Here is a 26,968-nt window from a genome sequence, read left to right as displayed (position 1 = left end):
AATATAGTTTAATCACTAAAAATAATCGTCGCTCAAAAGTATTGTTATTATTCAGTTAGCTATGTGTCAAATCATATTCATATCGCTGCGCGTTGGGATCGCTTATAACCGTGTCCACCGGTGATACATTGAGGCCGTCACAAGCGCTGTTCGCTATGCCACAGGCAATGGATGACGCAGAGTCGGCGTTACACTAGTAGGAAAGGTCACGGTACGGTATTCGTGCATGCATAACTAGTGACTATATTATTATCATCAACGCGCCGTTTCGAAGCCGTTGTATTTGTGGATAAATAATGTACATTCTGATCACCAATAATAACAAACCTTTTGTTTTCGTTAGTCAATCTATGTAGTAATAATTCAAATTTTTCAAAATAAATGTCAAGTTCACCATTTCCGGTTCTATAATAATACAATAATAATTAATTTGCGACAAATTACTTCAATAGCCGAAAATTCAAAATGATACTCAACAGAGAAGCTCTGCAGGTCATTATGCTGCTTACACCTCATCCCATCTAGTATGTTCAGCGCGACCCCATTGCGCCTGCTCGCGGTCAGTCCGACAGTAACAGTTTGCCAACGCATACCCACATAACCTCACACGTTCAATTTCACTTTTTTTAAGTACACCAAATTTCGGTTAATCCTAGTATATGTAGTTTTTCCGTATAATTTAAAAGATCTAATAGTGATGTTTTACCAGTAATCGACCTAAAGAACATTTTGGTGAATAACAACAAATTTGGTGTTTACTTTTGAGGAGTCTTTGTTTTGGTTGTGACACGTTTTGTCTCGTACTTCTCTGGCTGTACAGTGTTGAACAATCGCACAGACACACGGTGCGGCCAATTTTTGGAGTCCCGCACTACCATCTTCTGCGTTGACAGAAGACTCTTCTTTTTTGTTCTTTCCCTGCTCTATATGTCTCGCCCGTCTCGCCACAGAGCAGGACGCGCGCGGAGGTTGGATGGGTGGCGAAATACTTCACATTTTAAATCAAACTACTCCATCCAACTTTATAGGCTCAAACAATAAGTATGTTTATCCGTTGCCTAGTAGGTATTCATAGTACAAGCTTTGCTTAGTTTGGGACTAGGACAATTGGTGACAAGTGTAACGTGATATTTATTTTCACTTCTCATGCTCGTAAAGTTCGTGTTTATGCTAGATCTAGGCGACATAACATGACGTTTTATGCACTGTGCATATAATTAAATCTTCGTCTAAGACCAAGGTAATCAGGTGTCAACAGCCACAAACAAAGAAGTTTATATATATTTTTTTCATAATTTTTAATTTATATAAAATTAAAAATCAATCATATCAATCAAAATAAATCAATAAAACTAAAAAAATATAATTATATAGTCATCATCATCATCATCCCAGCCTATATACGTCCCACTGCTGGGCACAGGCCTCCTCTCAATTTCATAGTAATTCATGTAAAATAAAATGTACATAGTAAGTGAACAATTGATCCACTGTTGCTAATTTCGTTTCCTCGCCATCGAAGTGAAAAGCAGAGTTAAAACTCGAGCATTAAACCCATTTTCCCCTCAACGTGTCTACCCACCCTCGCCATACCGGCTCGGATGACTATATGAACGTCTTGGGTAAAATGGATCGTTTTATGCTCTTGTTGTCCAGTCCACTTTTATTTATTATTTATTTATTTATGAACGCCTTGTTGCGTCAGGTATTGGTGCTGTATGATGTGTGTAGAGGGTAGAAAAAATGAAGAATAATCAACATTGGTGATTTATTGAAGTCCTTTAAGGCCACACTATGCTCTCAATCCAGGGCACGTAGTAGGAGACCTTGGTGTACCAGCCAGGTTCGCCAACACTGCCACAGTTCATGCCAAAGGAGGTTATGCCGACCACGGTGTACATGCAGTGGATGCCGTGGTTGAGGATGGTCAAGGGGCCGCCGCTGTCGCCCTGGAAACCAACAAATTGTAAAAAACAGTGACATCATTAATTATAAGAGCCTACGCTAGCGAGGGTACATTTCGCGGCCGCAGCCTGCAGGCGCGGGCGCAGGTACAATCCCGTGCACGCGACGCGCGCAGTTAGCGCTGCTCGTACTAAGAAAGTATATATTTTTCAATGCGTCCACCCGCTCCGTGCAATAAGGTACAGAGAGTCGCTTCACTTCAAACCCGGTTAAATCCACTCTTTCCTCTTAGGAGAGTATCTTACAGTGTTTGCCTTTTCTTTTGATACCAAAATCGTAAAAGTGTTAGAATCTGATTCATCCGAGTTTGATGTTAAGCGACTGAGATTTAGTACGCAATGATTTTTTATCGAAATGTTCGTATTTATCGTGTTCTCTCAACTAGCTTGAGTAACCATCGTCCAGTCAACGTCATAAATTTTGTACCTTGTCGCTGATTTCGTATGGCTATTCAAACATGATTCATTTTCCAACTGTTTCATATCAATGAATGTTTTTTTTTCTGAACTTATAAACTATTCAGGATATATTTCAGGATTATCCTGTAGAATGCTATAGGTTTAAGATTGGTTTTTTGGAATCTTTTTGTATTTTTTATTTCAATTCCAAATTTTTACTTTTACGGTCATCCCGTAAAACCTAAATTGAAAATACAAACTGAAATATAGATGCACAGAAAAACCAGAAAAATAAGACCATCACTGGGAATCGAACCCAGGTCCTCGGTGTTCCGTACCGCGTGCTATACCGCTACACCACTGATGCTATAGGTTTGGTTAGGTTTATTTTATCAAAATCCATAAATATTTACAGTTTCAAAATAAAGTCGTTCGACCATTTGAAATAGTCGGCAATCATTTGGCAAATAAATTAGCATAAAAAATTGATAACACCGTCTCTTACGCCCAGTTCACTTTTTGCCAAGTAATTATTTTGCTAAAAAGTTTATGCGACACGTATTATGCGAAGTGAGATTATGGCAAACAATTAATTATGCTAGGTGAATGGTACCCACCTGGCAAGTATCAGCTCTTCTTTGGTAATCCCCGTAGCAGACTTGTATCGTGGAGTTGAAGACTGCTCCGAACCGGTTCACGGGGTAGTTCTCGCTGCACTCTCTGTCCGTGAATTTAGTCAGCGTCACCTGCAAGTGCACAAAATACGGTATTTGACTATATTTAAATAAAAGCTTAAAAAAAATTATAACCAAAAATTGGACCTTTAGTGGTCTACCTCACCTACATACATATTGGGCTTCAACCACTCCTGCTGGCTCGTGCTGAGGCACCGACTTTAGACTGGTAGAATATTATTCCATAGTTTTTTTTGCAGTCGGTTCAACTTTTTGTTATAAAATTTCTTTCAAGCTTTTTAGTGTTAATAATCTAAGATACAATACTTTAATGTCAACTGCTCGTCACCTTTTATGAAATATTGCTTTTTCCGATGCAGAGACGTTCATTATTGAGGAGTCCTGATGCTTCACCATCCGTTCCATTTTACCATATGCATTATGAGGAGCATAAATTGCTTAGCAATTGTGTTAAAGTAATTAAAATTCAACCCGTGAAATACTTGATATTGAGTACTAACTCCGATGGTCAACTGTGGTCTTCATCATCAGTTCCACTTGACCAAATAATGATTTTCAAGAGCAAATGCACGAGTTGCTACTAAATATATCCAATTTACCATAGGTTTCCCTACAATATTTGAAGAGTTCCCGCGATTTCCTTAAGATCCAATTATCAGGTCCTGATTTGGTGCTTATGGAACCTAATAGAAGCCATTTCTATACGATCGCAAAAAAGAGTTTTATAGGTAGGGTCATGTGTCCAACAATGAAACTTAGGTACACAGTGAAACATTGCGATATTTGTAAAGTGCCACCTTGCCAGATTGTGTACTATATCGCGTAAGGACACCCTTGAGAACCCCCCCCCCCCCACTGTACCCCAGTTTGCATTGGCGTCACGTGGAGGAACACGTGTCTACGGAGCTTTTTCAATTGTATTCCTTTAGGCTTTTTTGAAGTGGTCGGGTGATTTTTTTGTCCTTTTACTACCTCTTATTTAGGCATGGCAAGGAACAAATACTAAAATCTTACGTAATAATCAAAACTTAAGAATAAACTGAACAGATTAATATTTATGTGCACGAGATATATAACAACTTTTGGGAGTACAAAAATGAAAATCTCTATGGCATTTTATGCGTGGGCAAGGACACCATACTATCTAGGTAATTTTAAGTAATATTTTACTTTAATTATTCAGTCCCCAAAAGCCATGAACAGCGAAAAACTGCATCTGGCGCATTTAAATTTCGAACTCGAGAATCCTTTTTCGAGTTCGAGAAAGCTCGGGCAGAAACCCTACTTTCTGGCCTATAAACTATCTCAATGCCAAAAATCACGTCGATCCGTCGCTCCGTTACGGCGTGAAAGACGGACAAACACACAAACATACAAACACACTTTCACATTTATAATTTTAATATGGATATAAGTATGGATTACAATTGGGTAGAACTATTTTTATTATAGTACCTTTAAGAATCCAACGATAGCACAAATCGAACATCGTACCTTCTGTAGCGTGTCCGAAACTTGCCCCAAATATTCCGTGACCCCCCCAACCGGTCGCCACCGACCTGTTGTGGTCTCCACCAAACACGTCCAGACACGCCGGCACTGTCGACGGTCCCAAACTGATCCTGAGAAGAGATAAGTAAAAAAAAGAAAGAGAGATTTATCTTGGTTCCATCAGTCCACCACCTTACTGTAATAAGACTATAACACTAAGGGCCTGTTTCACCATTTGTTGATTAACTTTAAGTGACGGATATCAGTGATGCCGTCTCTGTTTGTTTTGTCCGAATAAACAAAGACAGCATTACTTAAAGTTAGTCGACTAGTAGTGAAACAAGCCCTAAAACTAAACAATAAAATTGAGTTACGTGGTAAGTTGGTAAGTTTTAAGTGATAAATACTCAAGGAGCCTATTCGCTAGGTGCGAAGTACTAGATGGGGTAATGAAATATATCGCAGCGCTCATAGTGGCCAAAAGTAAAAATAATTTAGACGACCAGATGGCCTAGTGGTTAGAGAACCTGACTACGAAGCTTGAGGTCCCGGGTTCGATTCCCGTGTCGGGGCAGATATTTGTATGAAAAATACGAATGTTTGTTCTCGGGTCTTGGGTGTTTACTATGTATTTAAGTATGTATCTATCTATATAATTATATTTATCCGTTGCTTAGTACCCATAACACAAGCTTTGCTAAGCTTACTTTGGGACTAGGTCAATTGGTGTGAATTGTCCCGTGATATTTATTTATTTATTTTTATATAGGCTATGTCATCTGTCGAACGTCATTAACAAAGCAATTTGTTTAGACTTAACTGCCTAATTTTAGTAATAGATGTTTGTCTTATGATGCGAGCTTGAATTATTGAACACTGTCCCTGTTTTGTTCTTAATTCCTCTACGTCCCGGATATGTCCAGCAGATACCAACAATGTTCCTTTTGGAATGGTTTGTGGTTGAAATTATACATTGGAGTGATATTTTTTATTTTTGGCCTTAGAGCCAACAAAGTTGCGGACGCTAGGTGGCGCTTATGTCGTGCACAGAGCCAATATTAATTCGTATAACGTTAACGTCTTAGATGAATGATTGGTCTCGCGCGCTCGCTCGACTAGATACCGCCGGCGTACTTGTCAAATGCCGCAACAAATAGTACGCCGAAATCGGCGTACCTGAGCCCGAGGCGAGTCAGTCGCGTTGCAAACTGTGTGTAATGTGCATGTCCCGAATTTTTGTTAAATTTTGGTCATAAACCGAAGTAAAATGCCAGTTTTCGCAGTGAAACTGTTTAATAATAATACTACAAGAAATAAAAAGGACACTGGGATCACATACCATCAGTAAATATCGTATAATTTCGAAATTACAAAATAAAATAACATGAACCCTAAACGCCATTCTGTGTTGCCGCGTACACAAGAATCAAATTCCCCGTGGTTGAGATTTTAATAAATTGAATTTTATTGTTATCATCATTAAATGATGATAAATTTTAATAACTTATTTTATTTAAGTATCTAACGTAATTATTATATATACATAACCTAGTTCTATATTATTTAATGTTTATCTTTGTGATATTATACACTGAAGGTGTATAAATTGTTACCCGACACTATTTAATTAAGGGGTGAATGTGTCTTAAAATTAAAAATGTTTTTCTTCTTCCCAGTCAAAAGCCCGATCAGCTGATTTACTTAGGTATTACGGGAAACGAAAAAATTGTTTTTTCGTATTTCTACCCATTTTCCTGAAATGTTAACTTTTTACCCGACTGCCCGAAGGAGGGTTATGTTTTTCAAGCGTATGTATGTAAGTATGTATGTATGCATGTACCTATGTATGTATATTTTGTAAAAAAATATTTTTATTTTAGTCTTAATTAACTTGTACATTATTATTAGGTTTAACTATAGGTGCAACGTGTTAAGTACGCAAAACTTCTTAGTTGGTGACTCAGTCCATGAATTTTCAGTAATAATTTGTAAATATTGAATGTCCTTAAATATATATATATTTTAATTAAAAGTGAGGCCTGATCATTGATATACCTACATCATACCTACCATTTTTTTAAAGAAGAAACCTACGCCTAACCTATACACAAACATATTAATACATTCACTCTTAATTACTTCTTAATTTCTAAGTATTTCCCAAGATACATTTTGTAACCAGTAACTTAATAGACCACAGAATAATTTATTTTCCCAATAATTCGGGTAACAGTGTAGCAGCTGGCAACACAATTCGTCACGCACACTAGCATCCTTGCAAATTGTCTGACACCGTTCTTACGCACACTACAATATTGAGTTGCCGCATTCACGAACGTTTTGTTTTTAGTTAGGGCGGTATCTAGTCGAGCGAGCGCGCGAGACCAATCATTTATCTAAGGTTAACGTGATACTAATAATATTATTACCCGTGTGGTGTCGGGTTAGAATTACACCTCTCCATTTCTTCCGTGGGTGTCGTAAGAGGCGACTGAGGATATACTCAGGTTAAGGTATACCGTAGGTGGCAGGCTGTCTGTCTGTCTGTCTGTCCGTCCGTCTGTCCGAGCGGCTTTGCTTAGGGACTATCAATGCTAGAAAGCTATAATTTTGCACGAATATTATATGTAAACTATGCCGACAAAATGGTAAAATGAAAAAATTAAAATCTTAATCTCCAATCTTAGTGTGGGGTATCTCTTGGATTGGTTGGATAGGTCTTTTAAAACCATTAAGGGGTTGCTACAACGATTTTTCGATTCAATGATTTGTTTACAAAATATTCAACTTTAAAGTTCAAATTTTCATTAAAATCTGTTCCCTTCCCTATAAAACCTAAACCAGTGGGTAGAAAAATTTGAAAAAATTCAGGATGACAGTAAGTACCTATATCAAACTTGCAAGGAAAACTATAACGGTTAACCCTTTTTCTGGTTTTTCTGTGCATCCATGTCTCAGTTTGTATTTTGATATGGTTTCACGGGATACCTACCCGTAAAAGTAACAAATTTGGAATTGAAATTTAAAAATACAAAAAGACTCCAAAAAACCAATTATAACGGGTTCTTGAGAATTATTGTAGTTTAAGAGTAAACTATGCAGTCAAGAAAGAGGCCAACAGGAGAATACAGTTGGGATGGGCAGCGTATGGGCAACTGCATCGATTCTTCACATCACCAATTCCACAGAGTCTAGAGACAAAAGTCTTCAATCAGTGCGTGTTACCCGTCATGGCTGGTCCACAAATTTAAAGTTGCTCAACGTGCTATGGAAATGGCAATGCTCGGAGTTTCTCTGAAAGATGAATTCGTAACGAAGTGATCCCACCGCATTAGCACGCTGAAGTGGCAATGGGCTGGCCATATAACCCGAAGAACCGATAACCTTTGGGGTAGACGAGTTCTTGAGTGGAGACCACGGATCGGCAAACGTAGCGTAGGGCGTCCTCAGACTCGGTGGAGCGATGATTTTCGCAGGGCGGCTGCCAAGAGCAGGATGAGAGTGGCCGAGGATCTTGCTCAGTGGCGTGCCATGGGAGAGGCTTATGTCCAGCAGTGGACGAACATGGGCTGATAATTATGATGATGAAGAGTAAATAGCAGCCTAAGGTATAAAATATACTTAAACTTATAATATTCCGTACAAAATACGAAATCCTTAGAAAAATGTTGCTTAATGTTTTCGTAATGGCTACGGAACCCTATTTCGGGCGTGTCCGACACGCTCTTGGCCGGTTTTTAACAGAAAGAAGTAAACTAGTAGCAGGTGGGGTGGTGTTTGTGATGGGGTAGTGGTGGCGCTATTACAGTTTGACTTTGACAGTTAAAAAACATACAAATACTTACGGGTCAGTTTCAAGGAGGGCAATGTCATTGTGCTTGGTGTAGGGGTTGAAGTGAGGGTGCTTGATGATGCGCCTGATGCGGCGCACCTGCCAGGGCTCCACGTCGTCGGTGCGTTTGAGAGAGCCCACGATGGCGTAGTTTACGTAACCGCTACAAAATAAAATTGTAACGTAATACGTACATAATTTTTACTTTATTTACATAACCTAACCTAAACACATCTGTCACATACTCAACAACACAGATTAAAACACAAAACACACTTACACACCCTATAACACTACTCATTACGTTCTGGCTACAACTGTCAATTTATCAATGCGTTGCTATCATGCTAATATTTTGTAAACACGCCCTAACGCTCACGTTCATTCGGGAACGAATGAGTGATAGGAACTGCTGCGGCGCCGGCAAATAATTTAGCCGCCGCGCGCCGCGCGAGACTGAGGAACTTCATCGAGGCGATCGCACGGCACCTTTGCTCCGGTCTCTAATACGGCCTACCTATTGCACGTAACCGCAAGTTAGTGTCGTCTCTACGCGTTCTTCGAACTATTATAATTTCGATTCGAAATTTGTAAATATTCGCGTGTGTTTATTTAGCCCCAAATCGGGTAAGTGGTGCATTATTGTCCTTTAGTAGCTAAACGTTAAAGTTCTTTATAAGTAATTATAATTCTTGGGAAATTGTGGTTTCGCAATTAATTATCATCCCAGCCATTTTTATTAATTCGTTGCCATCACGCTTGTCCTAACGCTTATTAGAAATAGGCGACTGATAATTGGAACTATTGCAAGTCATTTCCGTTCCACCCTCGCATTTGCATAAAAAAAAATATATAAATCCTTTCATCACCTTTCATCTCATTTTCATTCCGCTTTAAATGTAAACTCCGCTTCTGATTGTGAACAACCACGGCAACACGGCTACATAAGTACTTTTCATGTCGCTGTTGCCGCGGTCGTTCACCGATTCACTGAATCGTGTGCAATGCTTTATTGATGGCGCGTTCCAGGGTCCAAGGTACGGGTTGACCGTATCCTCGTCACCATCATCATCATCATCGTCTTCGCCTGCCTCGCGCGTCAGCCAGCGTCGGACCGTCATCGGGTGCCTTACCCAACCCTGCGGAACAACGCGCTACTACCATCTCGGCTTCAGTGCAGGACAGTACTTGCTGGACAGAGAAATAGGAATTGGGTTAACGCTGTTTTGTGTACTCTGTTCGAACTACCACCACTTTTTGTTCTACTGCTGAATTGGCCTCGGGCCTAATAAATTATTTTATTGCGCAGTTCTGCTTTCACTTTTTCTCCCGTAGAGGCAGACCCGCTAAAACTGCGACAAAATGATTGTTTCAGGTGTTACTATATGCTGAGATCCGCCATTAAACAACAATTTGTTGTCCGATAGGTTTCCACCAGAGATGTGCGAGGATGAGTTACAAGAAATGTTATTTTCATGAACCCATAGAAATGCTTCATTTACGTCGCCTGGCTCGGCTCAGCTGTTTCCACCAGAGACGGGCTGTGTGAGGATAGTAAATGAAGCGATTCTATTGGGTACCCGCTATCGCTAATGGGTGAAGAGCAAAAAATTGCACACCTTAACGCAGATAATTATTTAGAATCACTTTTTTTCCATTGTGACACGAACACTAATACATTTGTATGGATAGTATTTAATACGAGAGTGAGAGAGACGGTACGATACGAACTTCAATTTTCGAATTTCGTGGTAGCCCAACAGGGTTCAGAATCAGAAAAAATGTTTATTGTAGAACATAGGTAGGCTGTAAGATACAGAGTTGTTAACACATTTGCATTTGGCATTTGGTTTTTTTGAACTTTTGTAAGGATTGCGGCCGGACTTGGCTAGTGTCAGAGTTTATAGAAATTAGATAAGATTTTTACAAAGTTAACATTGTTTTACGAATGAAATTATGATAATTTAGTTTCATTTAGTGAATAATATTCATTCAAAACGATTTAAAATATTTAGGATAAAATTACAGCTACAGAGATCTCAATCAATTGTTTTAGGTTACAATGTGTATCATTAATGTATTGATCAAATTGTCAGGACTTTTTTTTTTTTAAAGCTATTTAAGTTGCAATGTATGTTATGTATGTAATTTGTTCGGGTGGAATCTTTGAACTGAATTTTAAAGTAGATATCTTCAACCGATTGAGCTGAAATTTTGGTTTACACGTTTAGTTTGGATAACAATGCCCGATAAGATACGTGACGTCGTTCTACATTCAATATGTTGGACCATCCAAGATGGCGGAATAGTTATTTTTAATGCACTTATATGGATATCAAATGAAAGAGCTCGTTGAGAGCAACTCTAAAAATAATGTGACGTCATTCTAAATCCAATATGGCGGACCATCCAAAATGGCGAAATAGATATTTTTTAGTTTGTTAAAAAATTAAAAGCAAAAAAAAAAATTTAAAAAAAATGTTTTTATTTAAACGCTCTAAAAAGAAGAAAAAAAATTTTTCCTTTTAAATTTTAACTATGAACTTGCAACCTCATTATAAACTCAACTTATCCTTCCTTACTATTATAAAGGAGAAAGTGAGTTTGTTTGTTTGTTTGTTTGTTACGCTTTCACGCCGTAACTACTGCACCGATTCCTATGAAATTTTGCATACTTCATATTAGAGGTCCAGAATAAATAATAGGATATTTTTTATCCCGAAAAAAATTGCCATTTCCAAGGGATGACCAAAAGTTTGTTTTTGTATTCTAACCGCGGAGCTGACTGAACTGACTTAATAATGTGTTAAAAAGCATGCTTGCTTGCTTGCTTGCTGCACCATTTCTTGCATAATCACATGCTTGCTTACACGATTGCTTCCACGCTTGCTTGCTTGCATGCTTGCTTGCATGTTTGCTTGCATGCTTGCTTGCATGTTTGCTTGTATGCTTGCTTGCATGCTTGCTTGCATGATTTCTTGCATGCTTGCTTGCATGCTTGCTTGCATGCTTGAATGCATGTTTGCTTGCATGCTCGAATGCATGCTTACTACTAGCACTATTTCTTGCAAAATTACATGCTTGCTTGCATGCTTGAATGCAGCTTTGAATGCATGCTTGCTTGCATGCTTGCTTGCATGCTTGCTTGCATGCTTGCTTGCATGCTTGCTTGCATGCTTGCTTGCATGCTTGAATGCATGTTTGCTTGCATGTTCGAATGCATGCTTACTACTAGCACTATTTCTTGCATAATTACATGCTTGCTTGCATGCTTGAAAGCAGCTTTGAATGCATGCTTGCTTGCATGCTCGAATTCATGCTTGCTTGCACTATTCCTTGCATAATTACATGCTTCCTTACATGCTTGCTTGCATGCTGACTTGCATGCTTACTTGCACGCTTGCTTGCATGCTTGCTGCATGCTTTAATGCATGTTTGCTTGCATGCTCGAATGCATGATTGCTTGCACTATTCCTTGCATAATTACATGCGTCCTTACATGCTTGCTTGCATGCTGACTTGCATGCTTACTTGCTTGCATGCTTGCTTGCATGCTTGAATGCATGTTTGCTTGCATGCTCGAATGCATGCTTGCTAGCACTATTCCTTACATGCTTGCATGCATGCTTGCATGCTAGAATGCAGCTTTGAATGCATGCTTGCTTGCATGCTCGAATGCATGCTTGCTTGAACTATTTCTTGCATAATTACATGCTTCCTTACATGCTCACTTGCATGCTTGCTTGCATGCTAGAATGCAGCTTTGAATGCATGTTTGCTTGCATGCTCGAATGCATGATTGCTTGCACTATTCCTTGCATGATTACATGCTTGCTTGCATGCTTACTTGCATGCTTGCTTACATGCTCACTTGCATGCTTGCTGGCTTGCTTGCTTGATTGCTTGCTTCTTTGAAATGTTAATGGTTAACGCGAGCGAAGCCGCGGGTAAAAGCTAGTATGGTCATAAATGTTAGTCGCGATGATCAATATTTAATTAATTCAAATTTATTAATTTAAACTTATCAGATTTTACATAAATCAATAAGTAGGTACTGGTTTATTTACAAAAGAAAACGATAAGCTTTTATGACCATTTAAGTTGTGTATATATGGGGTTGTAAGTTCATGGTTAAAATTTGAAAGGAAAAAAATATTTTCTTCTTTTTAGAGCGTTTAAATATTTATTTATTTGTTTTGGTCAAATCTTGAAAACTAAATTTAACCCACTTCCACTTTAAATTTGGCACACTTGTGTAAATTTGGTGATAATACAATAATCTGGTAGTGACATCTTGGTGGTCCTACTAGAATCGTCTCCGCAGGAGGGGACTCCTCGATGGTTAAAAGTACCGACTTGAAATTTTGTACGGATATATGCAGTTTAGATGACAATGCAAGTACAATCAACAAAAAGTACAGAACAGTAAAGGAAGCTTGTATTCAAAATTATTATTTTAACAAAAACTAACTTAACACTAGCGTATACCCGCGGCTTCGAACGCGTAAATCATTAGATACAGCAGTTGAATTAAAATTACGGGATTTTATTAAATTTTCATGGGAATTTCCTAAAATTACATCGTGGTTTTCGTTGACGTTAAAATAAATACATATGCCAAATTTCATGACTCTAAACCCAGCGGTTGTTATTTCGAGATTTTATCCCTATCCCGTGGGAATGTCGGGATAAAAAGTAGCCTTTGTGTTATTCCAGATGTCCATCTATCTACATATACCAAATTTCATGACTTTAAGCCCAGCAGTTATTAGTTCGAGATTTTATCCCTATCCCGTGAAAACATCGGGATAAAAAGTAGCCTATGTGTTATTTCAGACGTCCAGCTACCTACATACCAAATTTCATGACTCTAAGCCAAGTGATTGTTATTTAGAGATTTTATCCCTATCCCGTGGGAATATCGGGATAAAAAGTATTCTTTGTTTTAGTTCAGGTTATAAACTAACTTTTTGTCGAATTTCATAAAAATCCGTCCAGCCGTTTCAGCGTGAAGAAGTAACAAACATACTCACTCATTCGCAAACTTTCACATTTATCTAACCTAACCCATGTATAAATCTTTCAAAAATATTATGCACATTGAAAACACTCACAGGTCTTGGGCACGAGTGCAGTGCGCAGCTGTGAGGATGAATCGGTCGCTGATTAGAGTGCCGCCACACTTCCACACCGCTGAGCCCAGGCTCTGGCCGTAACCTAGTAGCACCTGGAACAACATCAGGGTAAGAAGCAAACGTCATCAGAAGACTACCATTCAATATTTTAGACTATCGCGGTCATTGCTAATTTTATATCAATTAAATTAGAGTTTACCGAATAATATTTCGGTACAGTTGCATGCGACATGATCACGAGACGACTGGAGAATTGCCCCCTAACCCCCCCTATTCCCGGTATTGTCCAGTCGTCTCGTGATCATGGCGCTTGCAACTGTGCCGAAATATCGAGCTTCGGTAAAATCAAGGTACGCGGAACAAAACCCGAATTAAATTCATAAAAGACTCTTATTGTTAAAGGGACACCGAGCCTGGGGTACGTACTCAGGGATGTTGGGGAAGGGGGAAAGGGGGGAAGCGCGATGGCTCAAGATCTGTTGGTCAAAACAAGTGCGATTTTAACTATTTTTAACCCCCGACGCAAAAAGAGGGGTGTTATAAGTTTGACCGCTATGTGTGTCTGTGTGTCTGTCTGTGGCACCGTAGCTCTTAAACGGGTGAACCGATTTGAACACGGTTTTTTTTATTTGAAAGAAGGTTTTCTAGCAATGGTTCTTAGATATGTTTTATCAAAATACCACCTTTAGTGACCCGGCAAGTGCTGAGTGGACTCCTTTTTCGTATTAGTATTTTACCTTTAATTTCTTTTTTTTTTTCATTTATCTTAGCATGAACATGTCTGTACCTAATTCTTACTTATGCGAAATAATGATATATTTATATTATTATTATAATTATTATTATTAAAATCGGTACAGCCGCTTCAAGATCATCAGCTCTTTTGTTCGCTGCGGTGGGAATCTTAGACGCATAATGGGTATTTACTTTACTTTCAAACGTATTTGGGACCTAACATTTGAAACATCCATGTATGCTATATAGCTATGCAAGATTATGGAATTCTCGGCCTGATGCTGCAGCCAGGATATCCAGAACACTAGTAGGTACACTCTTGATAAAACCATAGCAGATATATCGTGTTTGGATTCGTTTCGATCAGTATTTGATTCTACATACAATGCAATGGTGGCACACTAGTACAGTCTTTAAAAAATAAAAGCACATAATATGTCTTGTTTGTATTCGTATTGATTAGTAATTGATTCTACATACAATGCAGTGATGGCAACACGACGAGCTGATGCTGCAGCCGGGATATCCAGCACACCAGTAATCAGTATACTCTTGAAAAAATAATAGCAGATATGTCGTGATTGATTCCTTTTCATCAGTATTTGATTCTACATACAAAGCAATGTTGGCAACACGATGAGCTGATGCTGCAGCCAGGACATCCAACACACTAGTACACTTTAAAAATAATAATATACCAGTTAAAAAAAACATGAAATAAAAAAACTTTAATTAAAAATTTAAAAAACCCCCGAGACAATAAAAAAACGCCCGAATAAAATACGCCGACAAAAAAACGCCGCCAAAAAAGACAACTAAAAAGTTAAAAATAATTATGCACTGTCTAGCTTTTGTCCGCGGGCCGTGACTTCATCTGCGAAGAATTCGTTTATCCCTATCCCGCGGGGACTATGCTGCCCTCATAAGGCAATTGGCAGTATCTCATTTTTAGACATTTCGACTAAACAGAGAAAATGTGTGAATTGATTTCGCGTCGCCTTATTGAGGTTTTATTGTAACTTTGAAGGTTGAATCATACTATATTATGTTTATATTTACTATGTATAGGGTTGAAGTAATAAAATTATTATTATTTTAGCGGTTATTTGAGATACCGCCATTACGCTACGCATTACAAGGACTATTTTTTGACTTACTGCTTTTTCCCTTAACGCGTCAATATAAAGCCCCTTACAAAAATACTTGTAACATATTTTAGTCAAAAAAAAAAATTAGTTTTAAACAAAAGCAAAGTTATATTCAGTTTTTAAATATTTATTACTTTTACCAACTGAAACTAACAAAAAAATTTACGAAATACATCAATTTTTATGTTTTTTACTAACAGGAAGTTTATGCTTCTGAAACGGGCAATTCTATCCAAAACTGCATTTTATTTGTAGGAATTATATTTTGCAGTCATTTTATTATATTACTTATATTTTTTTATTTGTGACTAAGACCAATCTAACGACACCTAATATTTTGAAATCCATCAAGCCGTTTAGGCTGCAGACCATGCCAAAGAAATAGATATACATACATACATACTTATATACATAAATACAAACACTCGATAAAGCTAAACCTCCTTCTGACGCAGTCGGGTAATATTTTTCCAATTATTACAACACACTTACCTACGTCAAAAGTTGTATGACGTGTGAGAAGTAAGCAATTCCCTAATTAGTGTTGGCTATTAAAACACTTTCATCACCGCCAATCATCACACTTGTATCATAGATAACTATTTGATTGTGTCTGAAAAACTAATGGATTATATACTTACTGATACGTAAATTAATGAATGAATCCTTATTTTAAATAATATCACTTGACACCTTAATTTCACTTATTTTTAATTGGTAAAACTGATCAATAATAATTAAATGGTTTACTTATGCAAAACTTTTTTCAAAGTCAAAGTCGAAATATCTTTATTCAATTTAGGCTATAACAAGCACTTATGAATGTCAAAAAAAAAACTACCACCGGTTCGGAAAAACCTCTGCTGAGAAGAATCCGGCAAGAAACTCAACGAGGTATATATATTTTTTTAAAACAGATTTACAATATTATTAAATGATATGTATACATCACAAGTATTTAACACAACTTTATTTTTAACACAGTAGGTTCGCTATTTGAAGGGATCGCTAATGCGGATCGGAATTATTTCCAAATATCCCTGTCCATGATATAATCATTAACTTTATATACGCCTTTGATATACAAAAATATTTATTTGCTTAATAATTCACAAGTTTACAGTATAGTTATGCCCAGCGGACCCCAAACTAGGCTGAGCCTGTATCTTGGGACCCTGGAGTGCAATATGTGAAACAATACAAAAGAAACAGAATAAAACCTAATTTAGTCCAGAAAACCTAAATTACATTAAAAATAATAAAAAAAAGACGACAAGTGCGCAAGCATTGTATGTGTGTTTGTGTGTGTGTGTGTGTGTGTGTGTGTATGTGTGTGTGTGTGTGTGTGTGTGTGTGTGTGTGTGTGTGTGTGTGTGTGTGTGTGTGTGTGTGTGTGTGTGTGTGTGTGTGTGTGTGTGTGTGCGCGTGTGTGCGCGTGTGTGTGTGTGTGTGTGTGTGTGTGTGTGTAGCTATATCTATTGTGTGTGCGTGTGTGTACCTGTATCTATTGTGTCTGCAGATGTGTGCCAGCAGGAGAAAGAATTATCTGACAAGAAGTAGGGCCTCCGTTTCTTTATAAGATAGTGAGAGCAGCCACCCTTTTACGATCACTTTAACTTTATCGGTCGTGCAGTATTGCATCCTATGTATTTTTTTGCAGATATTATTATATATTCGTCGGTGCATATAGTCTGGCGAGCGCTTAGCCAGAGCTGATCTGTAACTAGGTAAAGGGACTCGAAACACACGTTTGGCCAGAAGTTGTGAGTAGATAGGTAAATTTATAACCACCACATGCGTTCTAGCTACTGCTTTTAATATGTATAGCCGCCTTACGCTCAATAGTTTAGAGTCCCGATAAATGATGTTTGTTGGGAAAAAAATTGGTTTCCGAAGCATCACTTTTATTACTGCGCGCTGTGCCCTCTCCAACTGCAATAGGGTGCATTTTGGGGCGCTGCCCCAAACTGAAATACCATACTGCAGAATTGATTCGCACAGAGCGCAGTATACAATTCGTAGCACATGTTCCGATGCGCAGTGGCGAAGTTGCTTCATTATAAAAATGCACTTCCTTACTCTACCAGATAGTGTTAAGATGTGCTGTTTGAAAGATAACTTATCATCAATTATTAGTCCCAGGTATTTAACTGCTTCAGTTCTGGCAATCGAACTACACGAGCATGTGTTAGAACCACTAGCACGGCTGCTACAGTCACTAGTGTGTATTGTTAGATAGCTACGCAGATGAGCAGGGGAAACTGTCGTCTTCGAAAATGTTAGGTAGTAAGATTTTTTCACATTAAGTGTAAGTAAGTTGTTCTCTAGCCATGAGCTAAAGTCAGACAGCCCGCACTCTGCGCGCCTAAAAACATTGTTCCAGGTCTCACCATGAAAAAGTACCACCGTATCATCCGCGTAGCAAATCACCTCCGCCCTATCCAGTCCAAGCCTAAGGATATCATCAACATAAATGAGAAAGAGTGTCGGGCCGAGAATGCTGCCCTGTGGGATTCCAAATGAGATTGGTATATCGTCACTGCTAAACTAGCCAACCTTAACAGCTTGTCTCCTTTCAGCCAGATAACTACGGAACCACTCATGAGCTATCCCTCTTATACCCAAGGCATTTAGTTTACTTAGAAGGATGTCAGTTGACACCGTATCGAACGCCTTACACAGGTCCAAAAATATCCCCACACATTTATCACCACCGTCAAGAAAGCCGGATATTTTGTTAGAAAGATAAATCGCTGCATCCTCCGTAGATTTCCCTCTCCTGAAACCAAACTGGTTATCTGAGAGGACTCTGTTTTTATCAAGAAAAACCGTTATACGAGAATTGACTATCTTTTCCAGTATTTTGGAAAAGACACTAAGAAGAGATATCGGGCGATAGTTGTTAGGATCATTTCTAGATCCGGTTTTGTAAATGGGAGACACATGAGCTAATTTCCATCGAGATGGGAAACAACCCGACGTCAGACTCAGATTATAAATGTTCAAGAATAATGTCCTTGATTACTTTAATGAATTGCGGTTTTATAGAATCCGGTCCCGGCGCACTATCCACTTTTAGGTTAGAAATAATTTTATCTACTTCGTTCACGTTAGTCGGATAGAAGAAAAATGAGCCGGCGGGTGAATTACCTGATTTTACTTTTGAAGCTAAAGATGATTGTGTTACAGAAAGCTTAGAGAGGATATTAACAGCTAGCCTTTGGCCCACCGTAGCAAAGTGCTGGTTACAGATACTTAAAGAATCAATCGGGGAGTTGGCCAAGGTTGTCAGTTCGTTCGCGGAATTTATAGAATTTTGTAAGTGACAGATATTTTTTACAGATTTCCACAATTTTTTAGGATTGCCTTTAGCCTCAGTTAACTGTTTGTTTTGGTATTCGTTATTTAAGTTGTAGAGAAGGTTGTCAAAAAAGTTTCTGTAACGCTTATAAATCGTCTGAAGGACATGATCATTCGGCGCAGCTCTTGCTCTGCTGTGCAGTCTATCCCTGTGCCTCATACACCTAATCAGACCAGGTGTGATCCAGGGCTTTAGGTTTAATTTGGAGCGGCTAACTTTTACCTGACTGGTATTATTTTTTATTGCAGTGGATATAATTTGGTCAAATTGCGTAACCGCTTCGTTTACATTTGTAGAGTTAGTTATCTTTGACCAATCGGCTGTTCCGAGATCCCGTGCAGCTTTGACATAGTCGGTTTTCATTGTCCAGCGTGGCCGCTTATTAGCTTTGCTCCTAGAAGTAGGAATTCCCGCCATGGCAATTTCGTGGTCCGTAATGGGGCACAGGCAAACAGCACCAAATGACCGAGATTTAGACCTGATAAAAATATGGTCTAGACACGAATCATTTCTTGTTGGAACAGTCACACTAGGGAGAAACTCATGCATCGCCAGCATATGCAAGTAGTCAGTGGATTGATTATTTGAAGAGCCTATTATGTCAATGTTTATGTCTCCGATTACTACAACATTTTGGAACTCTTTGGTATCACCAAGTACTCGATCAAGAGAGCTGAGAAACTTGTCCACGTTGTGGAAGGAAGGCGATCTGTAAATTCCGAAGATTTTGAGCTCTTTAGATATAGAGACCGAAAGACAGTTTGCATCGTCCAGACAGGGCTCCTCCACAGCGACATTGAGATAATCTTTAGTATACACGACAATACCTCCGCTTTTGTTTATATATTTGGATGTGCAAAAAACATTATATCCTGGAAGACGATTTATCACTGAGTGCTCGTTTATCCAGCATTCAGTGAGTATGATAGCATCAAATGCTGTTTCCATGCGTTTAAGGGCTACTTCGAATGCGTTAAAGTTTCGTTGCAGGCTTCTGATGTTGAGAGCCATGAACTTTAAAGATTCAGTGGTTCCAAAAAAAAGACTTACTTTGCTCTAAGGAATCAAGCCTTTGACAGTCTATGGCAACGGTTTGGTCTATATCAACTCCAATATCACATAACACCATTATTGTTTAAATTATTATGGAAATAAAAAACTTCCCCGCTAAGCCATGACGTCAATGCGGTAAACGATTTTAACAATAAATTAAGTGTGTTACCTGCATTAACACGAGTATGTTCAGTTGGTGTGTGTGAGAAAAATGATAACAAGTGTGAGTTTGCAAGAGGGCAGTTAAGAAGTATGTGTGTACTATTTGCGCTAATATATTCTAAATCCACAAAATAAACAGTTAATGTCTGATGTAACAAAACAGTAATTGCCAGAAAAAATAAGAAACATGTGCGGCAGCCGTTATCAATCTTAATCGTCGACAAGAAAGTTTTCACAGACCGAAGAGTCAGCCGCAGGGCGTCCGCTCGCCAGGATGCCGGGTGCGGCAGGTTCAGAGGAGACGGGGGGACGGGGGACGGGGGACGGTCGTTTTGGTCCAGTCCCCTGGTTCTGTCGAGATCCGCTGTTCCACGTATTGCGATGACGGGACCGCCTTCTCTCTTGCGTATAAAGATGTTTCCGTTCGTAGCCCAGCAGTATTTGTAGCCTTGTGTTGATTTAAGTAGCCTGAATAATTTATTGAATCAGGCGTTACTTTGCGGAGGTCCATATCAATGAACTAAAATAATTTCCTTGCTCACCCGCGACCTTACGATAGCTAAGCTTATGCAAAATATGCGTGTTCATGCAGTTCCTCCACCTCCACACTGTAAGAACACACACAAATCACACAAAACCCATCTATCACCACCACCACACTACACTGACGCGTTTCGAACTCAAACAGAGCTCATCTTCAGAGTGACACAACCGTACACCATGCTACCAGTTGTTAGACTAACGAACCAAACCACCGTTTTAACTTGTCACTGTAACTCCCCAAGTACCCACATACGTTTTATGAAACAAAACAAAACTACCCACAAATTATTAATAAATTTTTAACCGTCCTTCAAAACTACCTTGATTTTTATTTATTTACTGTCAAGGCATGTTTTATTAACTACCATTGCTGAAATTAGAACCAAGCCGTAGCAAGGGAGATGAAACTAAATTTACCTGCTCATTAATAATAGACCCCATACTGTTGTATCTAATTATCTCCATGCATTCTAAAACATCGAGACGAAACACCTTGCCACAATAATGTAACACTTCATACGAATCTGAGTCCGATAAAGAATGATTTAGTTCCAACAAATGTTTGGCAAAATTCGACTTATCAGGATGCTCATTCCTATATGCCGAAACATGCTCTTTAAATCTAGCATTAAAACTGCGTCCTGTCTGACCGACATATACTTTACTGCAGTCATTACAAGTGAGCTTGTATACACCCGATCTAGTTCCTTTATCTACCTTCTCTTTGTGGTTACAAAGTTTAGAGTACAAAGAGTTGTTAGTCTTAAAGGCTACCTTAACATTGTTTGATTTTAAAATACCACAAATTCTATCAGACAAACGACCAACGTATGAAATGCTACACCTATATTTGTTAGAAGACTGCGATGGTAACACGGCGTAAAGCATGCTATTCACTATCCGTGCCTGCTTCTTCTGAACCAAACTATTGACCATTGATTTAGTATAACCATTCGACAACGCTATCTGATAAATAGTATTTAACTCTAAATCAAAATCTTTCCTAGAAAGAGGTACAGTTAACAATCTATGTACATAACAATAAAAAGCTGCTAATTTATGCTGCCACGGGTGATTAGACGATGCTGGTATCACGGCATCTGTGTACGTGGGCTTTCGGTAAATTTTGAACTGGTGTTTATTATTAAATCTATTAATTGTCAAATCCAAAAAACTTTAACGAAAAATTTTCTTCTAATTCTTTTTTAAATTTTATTTTACCATGTTTGTTATTTAAACCATTCACAAACAAGTCGAGCTGTCTCATACTTCCCCTCCAGCACAGAATTAAATCATCAACGTACCTATAATAATACACAATATTATTATTACCCACTATGTACCTATTTTCAAAGTAATCCATAAAAATATCTGCCATTAATGGACTCAGAGGTGATCCCATTGCTAAACCATCACTCTGTAAATAATACTGTCCATTAAACCGGAAATAATTTTGCTTCATGCATAAAGTTACCAAATCAATTAATTCACAAACCTCCCCAGGATGTAAACGCTTCCTTTCCAAATGGTTTTTAAGAATAACTATTGTCTCACTATATGGTACATTAGTAAATAAACTATCTACATCTAAAGAAAGCAATGTTGCGTTAGGCGGAATGCTGTAATCTTTAATTTTGCTAACTAAATCCGAACTATTCTTTAAACTGTATGATGGGTTAAAAGATGATTTTACACGAATAACACTATTTAATTTCCTTGCCAATTTATATGCTGGAGCACTCACATATGAGACAACTGGACGTACTGGCACATTATCCTTATGAATTTTAGGCAATCCATACAGAATTGGTGCCTGCGGATTCATAGGTATAACAAAACTCTTTTGTTGTTCGGTTTCTAAGGTAAATTGAGATTTTTTAACAAGCTTCTTTAATTCATTATGAAACGTTATTGTAGGGTCCTTTTGTAAAACTGTGAAACCATCTCCCTGAATTACATCTAAAACTTTGAAAACGGAACATTCCGCCCACCAAAATACAGGGTATTTTCGAAATACAAACAAAAACGACACTAAATTATTCACTAAAAAAGATGGCTTGACAGTTTGGACTCAACCGAAGCCGGCAATGTGTTAAGTTCAAACTAACTAACCAGCGAAATACGATAAGACCACGTTATATAACTAATTAACCAGTGGTAGGCAGCAGAGCTTTACCACTGGGCGCTTGTATTCTCCATTTGCAGTACGGACAGTTACCACGCGACCAAATGCCATCGGCACCCGGGTGCAGCTGGACTATTCTGCCCAAATTCCATTTCAAAGGGCTACACTGTTCATTTATAACGAGAACCATGGTTCCTACGGTAAGATTTTGCTCTTGGTTAGACCATTTCTTGCGTTGGTGGAGCGTGTGTAGATATTCAAGGTGCCACTTACGCCAGAAGTCTTGGTGCATTTTCTGCAAGAGTCTCCATCGATGGAGAGGACCAACGTTGACATCGGACAAATTCGGTTCAGGGAGAACAATTAATGGCTCTAATGTTAAGAAATGCCCCGGAGTCAACACGGAAAAATCATTAGGGTCTGAGCTTACAGGGGATAGTGGGCGTGAATTAAGAAGTGCCTCTATTTGAGTTAACGAAGTATAAAATTCTTCGAATGTGAGACGCTGCAAACCAACAACTCGCAACAAATGAGTCTTAACTGATTTAACGCTCGACTCTACTAAGCCTGAAAAATGCGGGCTACCAGGAGGGTTAAACACAAATTCGATATGCTCTGACTGTGAAGCTTCAGACATCATATCCCTAAGAATGTTGCTTGCACCAACAAAATTTGTACCTTGATCGGATATCAAACGAGAACAGCGACCACGACGAGCAATGAAGCGACGAAGCGCCGCGAGATAGGCTTCAGACGTTAGCTTCGAAACAAGCTCTAGATGTACTGCTTTTGTGGCAGTACACACGAAGACGCATATGTAAGCCTTGTACGATTTACCTCTAGCACGCCCTAACGAGACGTTGAAAGGCCCAGCGTAATCGACAGCGGCTGATGAAAATGGTTTTAACTGACTAATACGAAAAGACGGCAAATCCCCCATGAGAGGCGGTGGGGTCGTTCGTGGACGGACGCGAAAACATTTGACACATGAAGATATCACCGAACGAATAGCTCGCTTCGACGACAATATCCAGAACTCCTGAGCGATAAGGTTTTGCAACGTTTGCAGACCAGGGTGCAGGAACCGATGATGATACTCTTCGATGATCAACGCAGTTAGTCTATGATCGCGTGGTAGCAACAAAACAAGGGATGCTTCTTTTCATAGCTCATGTTGAGACTATGAAAGAGCCGACCGCCTACCCTCAATAAACCATCTTTATCAATGAATGGACATAATTTACGAAGAGGTTTAGGGAGCGAGTTAGTTGAACCTTTTTTTGTAATTCGGATTTCAGTCGAGAATACACGTTCTTGGACGTGTTTCACTAAAAACCGAATAACGTAGTTTACTTCGTCAGATGAGAGGGCTACGCCAATTTTTTATGTTCTAGGATTCCTCAGATTATGAAGATAACGGAAACAATACGATAAAACATTCACGATACGACGAAACGACGAAAACCGAGACAAAATTTGGTCGACGAAATCAGAATTCATGGCGCTAAACAAGGTCAAGACCTTCTCTTCTTCGAAAGCTGATCCGTCAACTCCAACAGCGTGTTGTGGCCAATGATCTTCAGGACGCGACAACCATGAGGGACCCGCCCACCATAACTCACATCGTACCAAATCAGCTGGAATCAAACCTCGAGAGCCATAGTCCGCTGGGTTGTCCGTAGTAGAAACATGGTGTCAAGAATCAGGAGCAATCTTTTCCTGAATCGAAGCAGTCCGGTTAGCAACAAAAGTCTTCCACCTTGAAGGACAGGATTTAATCCATGTGAGAGCGACAGTGGAGTCCGACCAAGCATGCACAGCGACAATCTCGTGGAAACTCTTTAGAGCATGAGACACCGACACCGTAAGATCCGATAGTAGAACAGCTGCTTGCAGTTCCAAGCGAGGAATTGAAAGTTTACGCAGCGGTGCTACTTTCAACTTTGCACAACAAAGACGCACGACAATTTCATTATTGTTGGTTACAACACGACAATAGAATACAGCACAAAAGCCACGCTCCGACGCATCACAAAATCCATGAAACTGAATGTCTTTAAATGAATCTACCATTCTACGAGGGATGGAGAGTGAGCATAACGATGGCAGCTGAGATTTAAATTTAAGCCACTCTTTAGCGATAAGTTTAGGTACGTCGTCATCCCAGTGAACACCCGACAGCCACAAAAGTTGCATCAGGTATTTTGCGAGAAATACAACAGGCGAGAGAAGTCCGAGCGTGCCAAAAATCCGAGCGATGTCAGAAAGGATGGATCGTTTTGTATATCGACCATCCAGTGACGCAGTCTTAAACGAAAATGTGTCCGACTTAGGTAACCACAATAGACCCAAAATCTTCAACGAGACATCATGGGCATCCTCAAAGTTGCGAAACTGTTCTGAATACAAATCAGAATCCGACAATTCACTTAAGAAACGTGGGTTGTTCGAGGTCCATTTGCGCAAATGAAGGTGTGCCGACGATAGAATGTGCATTAACTCTTGTCGAATACGGATAGCATTTTCCACCGAGTCCGCGCCCGACACGATGTCATCTACGTACGTATCTCTATCCAGTACTGCGGAACCAAGGGGAGCAGCTGAAGAAAACTCCCTTGGCAATCTCAAGATACACCATAAAGCCTGATATGGAGCACAGGACATGCCATATGCAAGCGAAAATCCGTTACTGGTTCTTTTCGACATGGTCGCCACAAGATGCGCTGATAATCACAATCTTTAATATCAACGAGAAACTGGCGATACATCTGTTTAATATCTCCAGTAAACACGACAGCGTGCCAGCGAAAACGGATTAATAAGTCAAAAATATTCTTTTGCAATTTCGGGCCTGGTAATAATGCATCATTCAAAGAGTTTCCTCTGCCATCCTTAGCGCTTGCATCGAATACGGTACGCAGAGGGGTAGAGACAGAGTCAGGTCGCAATACTCCATGATGGGGCACGTAGTAGAAGTTACCGTCGTTTGACGATGGAGGTTCCACTTCATCCATATGACCACAATTTTTGTAGTCATCCATAAAGTTGACATAGGCTGTCCGAAATTGAGGATTTATACGGAATTTCTTCTCCAAACCTTGAAGCCGCTTTAAAGCTATCTCACGAGAGTTAAAAAAGCTGGGCCTCTCCTGAGGATTACTGAATGTCAGTGGAACGACCATCCTCCCTTCAGGGCTTCGACGATACGACGCCTCCATAGAACTTTCACACGATAAATCATTTTTCGACAAACTGACCGATTTAGGAATCTCGACTACACTTTCTATCTCCCAGAACCGTTTAATATTGTTGGCCAGAGACAAACTAGAGACGAGAAAGCAATCCTTGGTAACGACACTGACACAAGAAGTGCTATTAGATCGACAACCAAGAGAATTAATGCCAGGAGCGCACTCACCCATTACTATCCAGCCGAAAATAGTGCTGACAGCAATGGGCTGACCTGCTTCGCCTTTGGCAAGACCAGGCTGGAGCGCTGACGCGAAAAAGCTGACATTAACTAACATATCGACAGGTCCTGGTTCATAGAAGTGAGGATCAGCAAGATCCAAATTCCTTATGTGATTCCAGGTTGAAACATCGAATTTCTCAGTTGGCATATCTGAACAAATACGAGACAAAACGAAAGCTTCCAAAGAAAGCTTATTCAAACAATCTCCTTTAGATGGGAAGATCTCACAAACAACAGACCCAAGTGTCACCGCTGATGTTGGATTGCTGACAGTTATCTATACGTAGTCCGAGCCGGTTTGCAGCCTTTTTTGTAATAAAATTGCAAGCACTACCAGAATCAAGAAGAGCACGGATTGGAACCAATTTTCCTTGACTGTTTTTTATGTGCAGCACCGCAGTTGAAAACAAGACCTGAGTGGCATGACCCGTGACTGATAAGCTTGTCGACTGAGAATTTGATTGCGAGTTGTTTGCTGCGTCAGCACCCTTTGGGAAATGTAACAAAGTGTGGTGACGATAGTTACACTCACTACAACAAGAGACAGATTCACAATTTCTTACAATATGAGATGGACACAGACACAACATACATAATCCCTTCTCTTTTATTACCGAAAACCTCTCAGTTGCAGATAGTTCAATAAACCTAGGGCACTTTTCCAACTCATGTTCCGCAGCACACATTGGACAATCGTCCCCTTACAACAGAATCGCTTAAAGTCACTTTTGGGCAAAACTGAGTAAATATATCGTTAGAATGTACTTTCCAAGATCTACATGCTGTTGAAACCCGTTTTTACTGTACGATACTCCAATTACCCGAGTTTACGTTTTCTTAAGCCTCACTTAAA

At 39.3% G+C, this 26,968-nt stretch overlaps 1 protein-coding gene and 1 pseudogene across 1 annotated transcript in view; both read right to left on the bottom strand.

Annotated features, from left to right (window-relative positions):
- The window catches only part of LOC141443003 (prostasin-like), a 431,412-nt gene that overhangs the window by 237,115 nt on the left and 167,329 nt on the right, over positions 1-26,968 (bottom strand). The window lies entirely within an intron of this gene.
- The window catches only part of LOC141443027 (trypsin-1-like), a 74,855-nt pseudogene continuing 49,638 nt past the window's right edge, over positions 1,752-26,968 (bottom strand).

Source organism: Choristoneura fumiferana, chromosome 26 (assembly GCF_025370935.1).
Source record: "Choristoneura fumiferana chromosome 26, NRCan_CFum_1, whole genome shotgun sequence".
In the NCBI taxonomy this organism is placed as follows: domain Eukaryota; kingdom Metazoa; phylum Arthropoda; class Insecta; order Lepidoptera; family Tortricidae; genus Choristoneura; species Choristoneura fumiferana.
The sequence above is the reverse complement of the archived record's forward strand: the minus strand, read 5'-3'. Positions and strand labels throughout refer to the sequence as shown.